The sequence below is a fragment of the Piliocolobus tephrosceles genome, chromosome 14 (genome assembly GCF_002776525.5).
Source record: "Piliocolobus tephrosceles isolate RC106 chromosome 14, ASM277652v3, whole genome shotgun sequence".
NCBI lineage: Eukaryota > Metazoa > Chordata > Mammalia > Primates > Cercopithecidae > Piliocolobus > Piliocolobus tephrosceles.
In genome coordinates, this window is record NC_045447.1 from 11,707,550 (window position 1) to 11,724,469 (window position 16,920).

A 16,920-nucleotide genomic window follows, 5' to 3' on the forward strand; every position below is an offset into this window, starting at 1 on the left:
AGTGGCGCAATCCCTCTGCCTCCTGCCTTCAAGTAATTCTTCTGACTCAGCCTCCCGAGTAGCTGGGATTACAGGCATGTGACACCACGCTATTACACTCATTTTTGTATTTTTTTAGTAGAGACAGGGTTTCACCATGTTGGCTAGGCTGGTCTCAAATTCCTGACCTCAAGTGATTCACCTGCCTTGGCCTCCCAAAGTGCTGGGAGTTACAGGTGTGAGCTACTGCACTGCCTCCAAAACATTTTCAATTTACTTTGCCCAGAGATCCATCAGAGCGTCCGAGGAATCACTATCAATAGCAGCTATAGTAGCTAGTGGTGTGACTATGGCTCTGACTCTCTGGTTCAGGTGATCCTCCCACCTCTGCCTCCTGGGTAGGTGGGAATACAAGTGCATGACACCATGCTTTGCTAATTTTTTGCATTTTCTGTATTGACAGGGTTTTGCAGGCTGCTCAGGTTGGTCTTGGACCCCACGGCTTAAGCAATCTGCCTGCCTTGGCCTCCCAAAGTGCTAGGATTACAGGTGTGAGCTGCTGCACCTGGCTCAAAATGTATTTCTTAAATAATAAGATTTGAAAATTGAAATTACTCCTTGGTCCAGGGGCTAAAGAATGGATGTTGTATTAGCTAGGCATGAAAACAATACTAATGTCCTTGTACATCTTCATCAGAGCTCTTGGGTGACCAAGTGCTTCTCAATGAGCAGTAATGTTTTACAAAGAATCTTTTTCTGGCAGTAGGTCTCAACAGTGGGCTTAAAATATTCAGTAAAGCATTCTGTAAACAGGCTGTCTCCAAGCTTTCACCATGCCATCTAGACAGCACAGGCAGAGCATACTTAGCATAATTCTTAAGGGCCCTAGGATTTTGGGAATGGTACCTGAGCAGTGGCCTCAACTTAAAGTTACCAGCTGCATTAACCCCTAACAAGAGAATTATAGCCTGTCTTTTGAAGCCAGGCATTGTCTTCTCCTCTCTTGCTATGGAAGTTATAGATGACATCTTCTTCCAATAGAAGGCTTTTTCATCTACATTGAAAATCTGTTGCTTAGTGCAGCCATCTTTACCAATTATCTTAGCTAGATTTTCTAGATAGCTTGCTATAGTCTCTACATCAGCACTTGCTGCTTCACCTTGCACTTTTACTTTATGGAGACACTTCTTTCCTTAAATCTCATAAACCAACCTCTGCTAGCTTCAAACTTTTCTTCTGCAGTTCCCTCACCTCTCTCACAGCCTTCAGAGAAATGAAGAGAATTAGGGTCTTGTTCTGAAGGCTGTGGCTTAAAGGAAAGCTGTGGTTGATATGATCTTCCATCCAGACCACTAAAACTTTCTCCATATCAGCATTAAGGCTGCCACTTTCTTATCACTCATAAGTTCATTAGAGTAGCACTTTCAATTTCCTTCAAGAACTTTTCCTTTGCATTTACAGTTTGGCTGTTTAGAAAAAGAAGTCCAACTTTTGGCCTCTGTTTGCTTTTGACATGCCTTCCTCACTAAGCTTAGTCATTTCTAGCTTCTGATTTCAAGTAAGAAGCATATGACTCTTCCTTTCACTTAAACACCAGGTCATTGTAGGTTTATTAATTGGCCTAATTTCAAGATGGTTGTGTCTATGTTCAAGATGGTTGTGTCTCAGGTAACAGGGAGGCCTGAAGAGAAGGGGAAAGATGGGGGAATGGTGGTTCAGTGGAGTAGTCAGAACACATATTTATTGACTAAGTTTGTTGTCCCTTATGGGTGTAGTTCACGGTGCCTCAAAACAATTACAATAGTAACATCAAAAAATCACTGATCAAAGATTACTGTAACAGATAAAATAATAACGAAAAGGTTTGAAATATTGCAAGAACTGCCAAAATATGACACAGAAACACAAAGTAAACATGTGCAACAGGAAAAATGATGCTGATAGACTTCCTTAATGCAGGGTTGCCACAGACTATCAATTTGTAAAAAAAAAAAATGCAGTATCTGTGAAGCACAAAACAAGGTATTCCTGTATAGGACATGTCAACCACCAAGTGCACACAGGACATTCTCCAGGATAGATCATGTGTTAGACCATAAAACAAGTCTCAATACACTTAAAAAGAGTGAGTCTTTTAAAAAATATAAAGTATTTTTCTAACCACAATGAAATGAAAGTAGCAATCAGTAAGGAAGACAACTGAAAAACTAATAAATATGTGGAAATTAAACAATACCTTAAAGACCTATAACTATCAAGGGCATTGACTCTCTCAATAAAGAGATCCTAACCTGATGGCTTCACTGGTAAATTCCAACAACATTTAAAGAAGAACTGACACCAATCCTTCTCAAACTTTTCTAAAACACTGAAGAGGAGGGACCACTTCCTAATTCATTCTATTAGGTCAGGAGTACCCTCTGATATGAAAGCCAGACAAAAACACTATACAAAAACTATAGACCAATATCCCTATGAACACTGGAGTAAATATCAACAAAATACTACCAAACCAAATTAAGCAGCATATTAAAAGAATTATATACTACCAGCAAGTGGGATTTCTTCCTGGAATGCAAGGATAGTTCAACATATGAAATCAATCAATGTAACACAAATTAACAGAATAAAGGAAAAGAAAAACCACATAAAACACATATCATCTTAACTGATGTCGAAAAAGCATCTGACAAAATTCAGCACCCTTTTGTGACAAAAACACTCAAGAAGCTGGGCATGGTGGCTCACGCCTGTAACCCTAGCACTGTGGGAGGCCGAGATGGGCGGATTGCTTGGGTTCAGGAGTTTGAGACCAGGCTGAGCAGTATGGTAAAACCCTGTCTCTACACAACTGCCATGTGTGGTGGTTCTCATCTATAATCCCAGTTACTTGGGAGGATCACTTGAGGTCAGAAGTTTGAGTCCAGACTGGACAACACAGCAAGACCTTGTTTCTAAAAATAAATATATATATATTTTTTAATTAGCCAGGCATGGTGGTACACAGCTGTAGTCCCAGCTATTTGGGAGACTGAGGCAAGAGGATCATTTGAGCCCAAGAGTTTTAGGCTAAAGTGAGCTGTGATCATACCACTGTAGTCCAGCCTGGGTGACAGAGGGAGATTCTGTCCAAAAAGGGGGGGAAAAAACAGAAAAGAAAAAGAAGAAAACTACAAAACACTGCTAAAAGAAATTAAAGACACAAATAAATAGACATCCCATGTTGTTTACGGATCGGAAGACATAATATTGCTAAGATAACAATACTACCTAAAGCAATACACAGATTCAAACCAAGCCCTATCAAAAATCCTTGCCCTTAACTTTGGGTGAATATGGCATTTATCCATATTCTCTGAGCTGCAACATGCAGCTTCTACAGGTTTTTCTATTACAAACTCATACGCAATTGTGACCTATACTGAAAATATAGCTGTTGTTTCAGTTACTTAGATGATGTCATAGAAGTAATTAATTAGCTCACTAAAAAACCTCATGGAACATTATATTCAATGTACTATGGGAGACTTCAAAGACAATCAAGAAATATCACAGCCCAGCTGGGCATGGTGGCTCATGCCTGTAATCCGAGCACTTTGGGAGGCTGAGGTGGGCAGATCACTTGAGTCCAGGAATTCAAGACCAGCCTGGGCAACACAGCAAGACCCCATCTCTACAAATATACAAAAATCAGCCAGGCACAGTGGCATGCACCTGACACACTAGTTACTCAGGAGGCTGAAGAGGGGAAATCTCTTGAGCAGGGGAGGTCGAGGCTGCAGTGAGCTGTGACTGCCACCACTGCACTCCAGAGAAAGACTCTGTCTCAAAAAAAAAAAAAAAAGATATAGTGGAAAGGGGGCCAAGTTGAAGGGAAACACTGGCCTGAAACTCCACTTCTTATTCCAGACAATTCTGACAGGATCGGTAACACTCTTTCATGTGGGGCCCAGAGCTAAAAGCCAGGGACAGACAGGTCCTGCAGACTGGCAAAACTCAAGAGGTGGGTGGTATTAGAATACCAAAGGTTGCACACATTGCCTCGGCAGAAGGAAAAAATATTAACATAAGGGGGTGGGGCTCAGTAGCCCCAGGAAAAGAGATAAAGGCATAGCCATCATTTGCCAGCTGGGCCAAAGACAACAGAGGGTCCTGGCATACCAATTTCACCAACTGCAAAGAAAGTACACAGAGCTCAAGCTCCCCTGAGAGTGCCTAAGCCTAAGGCCTACCCCTCCAGTCCCACTCAGCTAATCCCAGATGTCAACATGGTTCAGCCCTACATCTAGCTTAAGAACCAAGAGCTGATTCTAACAATATTCAGGTATACAGCAAGGGACCCAAAAGCAAATTTCAGACCTGAACAGAAATTCAGGTTTCCCTCTCAAGAATTAAACAAAATAAAACCAACACGGGGTCTGTGGATATATTCCAGAATAGCAAAAAGGAGAAAATGGCAAGAAATAGACAAAGAGTGCATTTTAAACAATTTTTTAAATGTTTTTCACAAACTTCATGAAAACACAGTCTCTGAATAAAGTATAAGGAAGATGAGACAAAACGGTAGAACGATATGAAAAAAAGGGCAGACTTAATTAACAATAGGGTGTCATGAAACTAATATAGAGCAGAAATTTACACAGGCAATAAGAAGCAGAATTACAACAGTAAAAAAACGGAATCGATAATGTGGAAGGCACTTTGGGGACCTTCTACTAAACTACAGGAAAAGGATAAAAAAATGGAAACAGCAGGAGAGAAGATGATAAAGCAGGAGAACAGAGAAGACAGATCAATGTACAGCCTGTTAATGTCCTTGAGAGAAAGAACCAAACAGAGAACGTGAAATAATAAAAAATAAACTTAATTGAAGAAAACTGCCTTGAGTGGAAAACCTTGAGTATTCAGAAGAGCCTTATCTCAGTAGTGGGGACAAATTAATTCCAGACAAAATGCAGTTCTGGTCCTGCCAAACAAAGCTTAAAAACAAGCCTCAGAAGGATCAAACTGTTTCCAACTTAATTATGTTCCAGAATGAAACTTGAGAACATTTACATAATACAAAAATATCCAGCACTGAACAAGGTAAAACTCGTATCTGACATCAAATTTAAAAATCACCAGGCATGCCAAGAACTAGGAAAATATAATCCAAGATACTGAGGTGGGGGTGGGAATCAATCAACAGAAACAGATCCAGAAATGACAAGAGATTTATACAACTGGTAGACAATTCTACATTCTATATTTTCAAGAAGGTAGAGAAAAGATTAAGCATGTTAGGTAGAGACAGGGAAACTACTGCAAAATAAAAGAGAGACCCAAATAAAACATCTAGAGATTTAAAAAACACACAAACATACATTGGGATGAGAATAACAACAGAATTAACACTGCAGAACATTAGTGAACTTGAAAACATGGCAACGAAAACCTACCCAAAATAAAACACAGAGGAAAAAAAAGGCAAATAAAAAGGGAATAGAGCATCAGCGAGCTGTGAGACAACTTCCAGATGCCTAATGTAGACATGGTTGTGGTGGGGAAGGCAAAAAGTTTTATGTGATAAGCTATGAGACACATGAAAACAATATATATATATATAAATATATATGTATATGCTGTTTTATATATTGAAAACTATATATATAAAAACAATACACACACACACATCTTACACGTATGTGAAAACAACAGCCAAAACTTTTTCAAATTTGATGAAAACTACAAATGCACAGACCTAAGCAGCTCAACAAACTCCAAGCACAAGAAACATGAAAAAAACTACAGCAAGGCACATCATAACCAAATCACTTAAAATCAGTGGAGAAAATCTTAAAAGCAGCCAGAGGAAAAAAGACCCCTTTAGTACAGAGAACCTCAGAAGCAATGCAAGCCAGGAGACAGGAGACCAACATTTTTAAAGTACTGAAATTAAGGTGGGGAGGGGTGGAAAGGCCTGTCAACTTAGAATTCTACACCCATGAAAATATCTTTCAAAATGAAGGCAAAATATATATTTTTTTCTTTATTATTATTATTATTTTTTTAGACAGAGTTTCGCCCTACCGCTCAGGCTGGAGTGCAGTGGCGTGATCTCGGCTCACTGCAAGCTCTGCCTCCCGGGTTCATGCCATTCTCCTGCCTCAGCCTCCCAAGTAGCTAGGACTACAGGCGACCACCACCACGCCCGGCTAATTTTTTGTATTTTTAGTAGAGACAGGGTTTCACCGTGTTAGCCAGGATGGTCTCGATCTCCTGACCTAGTGATCCGCCCACCTCGGTATCACAAAGTGCTGGGATTAAAGGCGTGAGCCACTGCGCCCGGCCCAAAATACTTTTTCAGACATAGAAAAGTTGAAAGAACTGATGACCAAAAAGGTCAAAAGTAAAAAAAAAAAAGTCACCTGATCACATGAAAACAAAAGTCAAGCAACACAATACTAATATCAAAGTAAATTTCAATGCAAAAATCATCAGATAGGATGAAAGTTTATTGTTAACTGATGAATCCTATAATTCATAATAAAGTTTACTCTGTGAACGTTTATGTGTCAGAGTACAATGTTAGAAAATAAGGCAATGGTAACAGAAATGTAATTGTAGCAGGAAATAAAAGTATCCCTCTTTAATTCTTAATAAATCAAGTAGGCAAAGGATAAGAATCTATAGGTTTAGACAGCTATCAATAAAGCTAATTTAATGCAATACCTATATACTCTACAAATAATAATACTCCTTCTTTTCTAATGTCTGCAGGACGTTTATAAAAATGATAATATACGTGGCTACAGAGAACATCAATAAATTCCCCAAAGCAGAAATGCACAGGGCACATTTGATTACATGTGACTATACAATGGATTACATAATATGATAAAACTAGAAATGTTAAAAGTAGAGGAGGAGAAGAGGACAAGGGACTAGGGTAGGAGAAAATTCATAAATTTTATACAAAACTCTGGTATCAAAATTGGCCAACAACAAAAAACCCTACAAGCCAATCTCATTTATTAACATAGAAAGAAAGATTATAAATCACATGGCATTCTGGTTTGTATACTTCAATCTCTTGCGGGTTTGGTACATCATAAGCATGGTATGTTGAAGAAACTGAGTTATTGGTCCCATCACACTAAGGGCAAGATCCTAGACTATGGTGAAATTACCATCAGAAAGGCATTTCATTTCTCCCTTGGCTCTCTTCCACTCAAGACTAACTCTGGTGACACACACATCATTACCTGTGCTTCCTTCTACGAGTGACAATGAGTGATGGGACATAAATCTGGAAAAAGCCACATGAGACGTCTGCATTGGGGCAGCATTGAAAACTTAAGTGACATGTTGTGAGCCATGGTTAAGGAAGGTTGATCTGCTGAAGGACTAAAGCAGGAGAAAGTCTGAAGCAGAAGTTAATTATAAGATTTCAACAAGTACAGTCTAGGTAATAATAAAAGTAACAGTGGGGCCGGGCACGGTGGCTCACGCCTGTAATCCCAGCACTTTGGGAGGCTGAGGTGGGTAGATCACTCAAAATTTCAGGAGTCCCAGATCAGCTTGGCCAACATGCTGAAACCCTGTCTCTACTAAAAATACAAAGTTAGCCAGGCATGGTGGCACACACCTGTAATCCCAGCTACTCGGGAGGCTGAGACAGCAGAACTGCTTGAACCTGGGAGGCGGAGGTTGCAGTGAGCCAAGATCATGCCACTGCACTCTAGCCTGGACAACAAGAGTGAAACTACGTCTCAAAAAAAAAAAAGTAACTGCGTATGGAAAAGGGGTGGCATTGATGAGACTGACAGAACTGGTCAACAGGAAGATACAGCAGTAGTACAAGGTGCAAATGATACCATCAAGAAAGTGAACAGACAACCCACAGAATGGGAGAAACCATTTGCAGATCATGTAACTAATGAGTGACTTGCATCCAGAATACCTAAAGAACTCTTATGACTCAATAATAAAAAGATACATAACCCAACTGAAAAACAGATAAAGGATTTGAAGAGACATTTCTCCACAGAAGATATACAAATAACCAATAAGCATATGAAAACCGCTCATCATCATTAGTAATTAGAAAAATGCAGATCAAAACTACAAAACACCCCTTCTCATTCACTAAGATGGCTGTGAAAAGACAGACAGACAGTAACAAGTGTCGGCGAAGATGTGTAGGGATTAGAGCCCCCATACATTGTTGGTGGGCATGTAAAATGGTACAGCTACTGTGGAACAGTGTGACAGTACCTCAGGAAGTTAAACACAGTTACCACGTAGTCCAACAGTTCTCCTAGGTACGCACCCAAGAAAAATGAAAACATATGTCTACACAAAAACTTGTACATGAATGTTCATAACTGCATTACTCTTAAAAATCAAAAAGTGAAAACCATCATAAGTTCCATCAACTTATGAATGGATAAACGGGATATATCCTTAGAATAGAATATCTGGCAATAAAAAAGAATGAAATACTTATAGATGTGACAGCACGGCTGGCACTTGAAAACGTTACGCTAAATGAAAGAGGTCGGACACAAAAGGTCATATCGTGTATGACTCCATTTACATGAAATGTCCAGAATAGACAAAGCCATAGAGACAGAAAGTAGATTCGTGGCTGGGGGTAGAAGAAATGGGGAGCAACTGCTAATTGGGTTTCTTTGAGGAGACAAAAGTTCTAAAATTAGATTGTGGTGATGGGTATACAAATCTGTGAAAATACTAAAAAAAAAAAAACCCTCTTTACTGCTTATGAATTATGTCTCTATAACGTTGTTTAAAAAAGAGTAATGTGGCCAGGTGCAGTGGCTCACGCTTGTAATCCCAGCACTTTGGGAGGCCGAGGCGGGTGGATCACAAGGTCAGGAGATCGAGACCAGCCTGACTAACATGGTGAAACCCCGTCTCTACTAAAAACACAAAAATTAGCTGGGTGTGGTGGTAGGCACCTGCAGTCCCAGCTACTCAGGAGGTGAGGCAGAAGAATCACTTGAACCCAGGAGGTGGAGGCTGCAGTGAGCCGAGACTGCCCCACTGCACCAGCCTGGGCAACAGAATGAGACTCCATCTCAAAAAAATAGAAATAAGGCTGGGCGCGGTGGTTCACGCCTGTTATCCCAGCACTTTGGGAGGCCAAGGCGGGTGGATCACGAGGTCAGGAGATCGAGATCATCCTGACTGACACGGAGAAACCCCGTCTCTACTAAAAATACAAAAAATTAGCCGGGCGTGGTGGCGGGCACCTGTAGTCCCAGCTACTCGAGAGGCTGAGGCAGGAGAATGGCATGAACCCGGGAGGTGGAGCTTGCAGCGAGCCAAGATTGCACCACTGCACTCCAGCCTGGCGACAGAGCAAGACTCCGTCTCAATAAAAAAAAAAAAAAAAAAAGAAAGAAAGAAATAAAATAAAGAGTAATGCAAGACAAACTGATGTACCAATGCTGACTTTGAAGTTTCATGACTGAGTGACTAGGAAAATGTCATCATTAATAGGAAATAACAGCAACTACTATTTATGATACACATATACAAATAAACTGCTTCATACAGACATTGTACAAAGTCTATGCAAAGCACTTTAGATGTTCTGTCTCACTTAATCTTCACAGCAACCCACTCAATAGGTATTTTTTACTTCCATTGTACAGAATTGGAGATAGACAAAAAAGCTAAGCAACTTAAGGTCATGTAACTGGTAAGGAGTAAAGTTGAGATTTAAATCCAAAGCACTTGTTCAGGCCCACTATAGTTTAAGAGGTGGAAAGAAAAGGTGAATATAAGTTTTTCTTTTCTTTTTTTTTGAGATGGAGTCTCACTCTGTCGCCCAGGCTAAAGGGCAGTAGCTCCACTTCGGCTCACTGCAACCTCTGCCTCCCAGATTCAAGCAATTCTCCTGCCTCAGCCTCCTGAGTAGCTGGAACCACAGGTGTGTGACACCACGCCCCGCTAATTTTTGTATTTTCAGTAGAGATGGGGTTTCACCATGTTGGCCAGGCTGGTCTCAAACTCGTGACCCTCATGTGATCCGCCCACCTCAGCCTCCCAAAGTGCTGGGATTACAGGTGTGAACCACTGTGCCTGGCTGTGAATATCATTATAGTTTGAGAGTATGGAAAGTAAACATGAATATCATTTTCACAAATAATCTAAATAATCTGATTACATACAATGCATTCATAAACTTTAGCACACTGACCATCCTTAGACTTAAGATGGCCCAGGCCAGGCATGGTGGCTCACGCCTGTAATCCCAGCACTTTGGGAGGCCGAGGCAGGCAGATCACCAGGTCAAGAGATGGAGACCACCCTGTCCAACATGGTGAAACCCGGTCTCTACTAAAAATACAAAAAAATTAGCTGGGCGTGGTGGCCAGCGCCTGTAGTCCCAGCTACTTGGGAGGCTGAGGCAGGAGAATCGCTTGAACCCAGGAGGCAGAGGTTGCAGTGAGCTGAGATTGCACCACGCACTCCAGCCTGGGCAACATAGCGAGACTCCATCTCAAAAAAAGAAAAAAAAGATGGCTGGGCATGGTGGCTCATGCCTGTAATCCCAGCACTGTGGGAGCATGAGGTGGTGGATCACCTGTGGTCAGGAGTTTGAGACCGGCCTGACCAACAAGGCGAAACCCTGTCTTTACTAAAAATACAAAATTAGCCGGGCATGCTGGCAGATGCCTGTAATCCCAGCTACTCTGGAGGCTGAGGCAGAGAATTGCTTAAACCTGGGAGGTGGAGGTTGCAATGAACTGAGATCCCGCCACTGCACTCCAGCCTGGGCGACAAAGCCAGACTCTATCTCAAAAAAAAAAAAAAAAAAAAAAGATACCAGCAGTTTTATGTCACTTTGCGCATGTATTTTATTTTTTTAATCCAATAGCAACAGTTCTAAAACAAACACACCAATCCCAGCCTGTTCCACTCTGCTTCTTAAAAGCTATTTGGCTTTTTAAAAGCAGATGAAGGGCAACATATTGAAGAAATCTTGAACTAGATGACCTTCAGATTCCCTCCAACTTTGATGAGTTTAATAGCAGCCACTATTTATTATGCAGCTGAGGAACTCTAAGTCAAATTTTATACGTGATTTAAACACCAATTAAACATCCTAAAAACACAGATGACAGCAATACAATAGGGAAGCAGACCCACTAGCTACTTATTGTGAAGTCCTTCAGAGATTTCTTTAATCAGAGCATATGGTAATTTGCATGCTTACTATAGAAAGCAAATTTAAACATAGTAAATGTTGCTTCAGTAAATTTAAAGCCTGGCACAAATGTACAAAAATACCAATTCCCTATGCCTACTCTTTACATTAGTGAAATGCTTTAGAGTTCACAGAGCACACTATGTAAACCTACATTGTGCAACACTCCCGTATCATTGCATCCTTTTGAAAGATGAGTAAACTGAAGCTCAAATTAAAAGACCTGCCCGTGGTTACACACCTCAGAAATGGCATGTCAGGATTCAAACAGCAGCCTAACTCCAAATCTAACATTTTTCTAAGTTAAAAAAAAAAAAAAAAAAATCACTTGGCAGAAAAATTTATCTGACATTAAATGTTCTATTAGTGCAAATTATGTCATTGGTAGGCCTTAGAATGCGTAATATCTCTTCAGAAGAGAAGAAAGAATCTTCTGCTCTAGAGGAATTAAATATCTTAACAAAATACATTATTATTTTTGCTAAAAGAGAAATGACTACAGTAAGTAATGTTTAACAATGGTATTATGAGCAAGTTTATAGCTTACCTAATGCAAAGCTGTATTCCTGGGATAAAGTTCCTTATGCCATGGCCATCAAAAAGCAATATGAATAGAATGAGGAAGAAGAACCCATTTCAGTTTTGCTTCAAATAAAATCACATTGACTTCTGGAAGGAAGAGTAACAGTGAAAATGTAAAAGAGATGCTATGATGCTATGTACATGTATATTTGCTAATAAACACTAGAGATGTACATTAGTGGCAGAAAGAAAAGTAATCAAGACTGGCATTTTTGGTTATATTAAATTCATTCTGCAACTCTGTAGCTCCTGCCTTTGTATTTTTTTAAAAAAATAAACTTATTTTGTAATAATTTTAAATTTTCAAAACCATTGAAAAGACAGTTCATAATTCCCGTATACCTCTCATCCATTACTGTAGCGTATTTGTTAAAACTAGAAAACCAACATGGTCAATGACTATGTAATTTTGCAGAATTAACATATCCTTTGGAAGAGCGCTATTGGTCTCCTGACCATTGTCAATCAGTATTCTTCTATTTTTTTCCTAATTAGAACACTTTGGCCAAATAACTTAGTAAAATCTATTTTAAGATGTTTTTTAAAAAAACAAGCCACCTGCTTTGTGAAGTTTGATTCATGACTCCCTTCAATTTTAAGCCACGGCTGAATGTTTTACTTAAAAATTTCCAGGACAAACATTCCATTACAGCAAATTCTCTGAGATTCAAAAGAGAAGGTAATGTTCTAGAAACTAACCCTCCATTCATCAATCATCCTTCCATCAAATTTCAATAAAGCCAAGGAAATGTTTTTAACTGTGCCCTCATGTGCATTAGAATTCAGGATAAGAAGCTGAAATCAAGAAAGCAGAAGGCAGAAACAGCACTCATTTCATGAAATTAACAACATATCGACAAATTTTTAAAAATCTTATTTCCTCAATATGTTACAAATAAGACAAAAGCCCCTATTCTAACTGCAAATATAAACAGAGTGAAAAGGAAAAGCTCAGGCCCAGCGCAGTGGCTTACACCTGTAATCCCGGCACTTTGGGAGGCCAAGGCAGGTGGATCATTTGAAGTCAGGAGTTTGAGACCAGTCTGGCCAACATGGTGAAACCCTGTCTCTACTAAAAATACAAAAATTAGCTGTGTATGGTGGCAGGCGCCTGTAATCCCAGCTACTTGGGAGGCTGAGGCAGGAGAATCGCTTGAACCCGGGAGGTGGAGGTTGCAGTGAGCAGAGATTGCACCACTGCACTCTAGCCTGGGCGACAGGGCGAGACTCCATCACAAAAAAAAAAAAAAAAAAAAAAAAAAAGGAAAAGGAAAAGTTCATGAAAATGATACTATTCAATTAATTTTCAGACATGCATTTTTTCACATTTTAAAATTCATGAAATCAGAATGTGATCACCAGGTGGCAGTTTTAATAGTTGTCACAGCCTGAGACAATGACAGAGAACTGCTGAGGTCCTCATCAATGTTCTTGACACAAAGGATGACACGCTAGAAAAAATATGGACACACTCTGAACTGAAAAGTATAAAGAGTAGAACTTGGAATGTTAACTTTAATGAATACTTTAACCAAGTTATTCTTATTTTTCCTTTGTATATACATGCATTAGCATAGGCATTGATACCATTTTTTAGTGTCTAAGTCTAAAAGTGTTTTCAATAATAAAAAGTCTAAAACGATAAGAGCGCATTAAGCCATAGTTTAATTAGCAGGGTTTCTCTCTTCCTTAGTGGTACATGAAATAATCAACAGCATCTAGGATTCAATGAAATAAACTAGTAATTCAGTTGCGATATCTTATTAGAAAGTTTGATAAGCTACCTTAAAGGCAAACAGCTTAAATAAGAGATTTTAAAAAACAAAAAACCCACAAAGGCATCCCCCATAAGAAAACTCAAGAAATAACACATAATTTTGCATTATAATAAAAGGGCTATTTTTCAACCTTATGAGTTTTCTTCCTGTGAAGAGTATAATTATCAAGTATCCTACTTATGAGCAGATTCTTGCACTGATTCCAAGAAAAGCGGAGGGAAGAGAGCCAGGGCAGAAAGTAAGTAGAAAGCTTGAGGAAGATGTTAACCATATCCATTTAACTAAACTTTTCTAAGAACCTCAGCTGTACCCACTGCTGTAAAGAGAGTAGGCATCAATAAACACAGGTTCAACTAGATGTTCTTAACAGCTACAGAATGAATTTTGAAAAATTACACGTAAAAGGAGCTTATTGGTTTCAGGAGTCTCCAATGAATACTGTTTTTGTTTTTTTGTATTGTATAAAATATACATAAAACTTTAAGACTTAACAATTTTAAGCATTCTTAAGAGTCCAATTCAGTGAAGTACATTCACAACATTGTGCAATCATCACAACCCATTTTCAGACTTTATTCATCATCCCCCAAAACTCTGTTCTGTATCCATTAAGCACTAACTCCTCTCCCCAGCCCCTGGTAAGCTATTCTACTTTCTGTCTCTTAATTGGTTTGTTCTAGGTACTTCATTTAAGTGCTCTCAAACAATATTTGTTCTTTTGTGTGTGCTTTATTTCTCCCGTGGTACTTTTGTAAAGCAAATAATAAATCCCTAGGTTTCTTACAATTTAACTGAAAATGCTGACACAATCTCTGAACTAAGCATGCAGCTCTCCCAGAAACTCTGCTACTGATCCAGTAGCCCCAAAGATCTCAGTCTGATCCTTCCTTAGCCTGTAGACAGGCCTGTTAATCAGCTGTAACTCAAAGAGCAGACTCCAGAGATCCTGGAGACCATCCCGTGGTAAGTGGATGGAGTGAAGGGATTTGGGAAGCTGTGCAGGCCTGAAAAACCACAGGCGAGAAAAGGCTAGGACTCATCAAGCTGCTCTGGCCCTAAAATGGGCCTCCTGTCTCCCTGACAGGCTCTCTCGCACTCTGACACTTATGTTGGGCGGCACCTGTCAGAGCTCAGGCCAAACTGCGGTCGAGTCACTGAGAGTGTCACCAGTGCAGGGAGCTTCACGGGGTCATGAGTCACCTTCCATGGCTCAGAGGTCTGGGCAGCCCTGCCCTACCCAGACAAACTCAGCTAGGAAACAGAAACAAGAGGGAAAAAAAAAAATTGGAAGAAAGAGAGAAACAGACAGATGGCCAAAAAGCCAGACTGACAGGCCCTGAATTAGAGCAAGGGCTGAGTGGCAGAGACAGGGTGAACAGACACAGAAGCAAGGTGGACACAGATATAAAACAGGATCCGGATACCCCGAGAAAGACAAAGTGGAGAGAAATATCAGGTTGACAGGGACCTAGCTGAAAGACAAAAAGGGCAGGTTACAACAGGTGACAGAGACAGCAACCGGGGTGAAACAGAAGGAAAAAGAAGATCAGAGAAGTCCGGACGCAGTCTTTCTGCCAGCTCGGCTCTTCAGGCTTCACGCATTGGTGGCTCGAACCCGAGGCCGTCAAGCCGCGCCCACCCTACGCCCCGAAAGGCCAGCGGACGGACAGGGGCAGGATCTCTAAGCGCTGTGGCCTCGCTGCCGCGAGGGTGACCTTGGGCGAGAAGCTGCCCCAAGGGCCTTGGTATCGCGGTCTGCGCGCCGCGTGGGCAGGAGACTGCGGGATTCGGAGCTGGGTCGCCGGGACCCCAACCTTCCGCGCGGGGCTTTAGCATGCCGGTCCACGGAATGGGCCTGGCGGAGCAAGCGGCGCGTGCGTAGGGGCCTGCAGAGGAGCCCTTAACTCCCCCACCAACTTCTCCTCCCTTACCCTTGCCGCCCGTGGTCCTGGCCACTCAGTACCTGCCAAGGGCTCAGCGCTCACATCCCCCGTCCAAGGAATCCTCTCCGCCGCCGGCGCAGGCCTGTTCCAGCCTTCGCTGCCGCAACAGATTCAGCCTGTGCCTCAGCCCCCGGAAACGCTTCCAGGTCCCGCCCCCCGAAACTGACAGTGCTTCCGGGGGTGCGTCAGAGAGAAAGAGGAGTGCGCATGCGGGATTCACTTCTGAGCTAGGCGTCCGGAGAGAGCTCATAGGTAACGGGCGCCTGCGCAGTACAGTCTGGAGCGGGTCAATCAATTTTAGGCACTGACTAAGCTGTTGAAAATAGGGGAGCAGATACCGAGTTCTAAATCTTCTTAAAACCTTGACATAGGCCAGGCGCGGTAGCCCACGCCTGTAATCCCAGCACTTTTGGAGGCCGAGGCGGGAAGATCGCTTGAGGCTGGAGTTCGAAACCATCCTGGCCAACATGGTGAAATCCTGTCTCTACAAAACATACAAAAATTAGCTGAGTGTGGTTGCTGGCGCCTGTAATCCCAGCTATTTGGGAAGCTGAGACAGGAGAATTGTCTGAACCCGGGAGGCAGAGGTTGCAGTGAGGTGAGATCATGCCACTGCACTCCTGCCTGGGCACAGAGCAAGACTCTTAATAACAACAACAAAACAAAAACACCTTGACCTCCGTCTCTTCTCCAAACAAACAAACGAAAACCTTGACCTCAGTTTGCCAGGTGGAGATTATCTCCAAATCCATTTCTGCCTCCACAGCACCCATCCAGCTTTTTGGCATGTAGTAGATGTTCAGTAAATGTTCAATGAAAGGACCAGTGCCTTTCCGTGGGCTGCGTTGTGCTGGGCACTGGGGTCACACAGATGGTGGGACAGAAACGATCTCTCTAGCCTCCAGTTCTCCCACTCCTTCCCAAAACCCTCCATACCTCTTCCCGCCCCTTTCTTCCCCCCTGCCCCACCATGTTAGTGTAGAAGAGAGATAGGTCTTTAGCAGTGGGACTCTTACCTTTGGACCAGTTTACAGACCAAGTGCCCTCTTTGTAGAAGAACTAATTTATACCTGAAATCCTGGCAGCTGAAGAGATGTGGTCATAATGCCTTCTGGATTTAGGGTGGATGTTCTCACGGGCTAGACATGCCCTTTTGATAATTGTCTGTCTTAGTTTAAGCTGATTGGTTTCCCAGCTATTATGCTTGTCTTGCTTGTTGTTGGGCCCTAGGACACAGGAGTGTAGCTTTCCTAGAGAGAATTCTAAAAAAAAAAAAAAAGAAAAGAAAAGAAAAAATTTCTAGAAAACAAATATGGAAGCACAGAAATGGGAATGGACGCAGAACAGCTTGTCAAAGATTCTACTTCAAACATGTATGCTCCAGCCCCCCAGCCTTTTTTTTTTTGTTTTTGAGACAAAG

General features: G+C 41.4%; 1 protein-coding gene across 5 annotated transcripts in view; it reads right to left on the reverse strand.

Moving 5' to 3' along the window:
* The window catches only part of ZBTB43 (zinc finger and BTB domain containing 43), a 33,199-nt gene extending 17,431 nt beyond the window's left edge, over window positions 1–15,768 (reverse strand). Inside the window, exons 1-3 of one of the 5 annotated variants that reach the window (XR_002732592.1) lie at window positions 15,521–15,768; window positions 11,745–11,866; window positions 9,183–9,193 (exon numbers count right to left, since the gene is read on the reverse strand). The gene's annotated coding sequence lies outside the window, so the exon portion shown is untranslated. Of the gene's footprint in view, window positions 1–9,182; window positions 9,194–11,744; window positions 11,867–15,488 lie in introns of those variants that run through there. The other 4 variants (XM_023217130.1, XM_023217132.1, XM_023217135.1 and 1 more) reach the window with 4 other exon arrangements.
* Window positions 15,769–16,920: the final 1,152 nt, after the last annotated feature.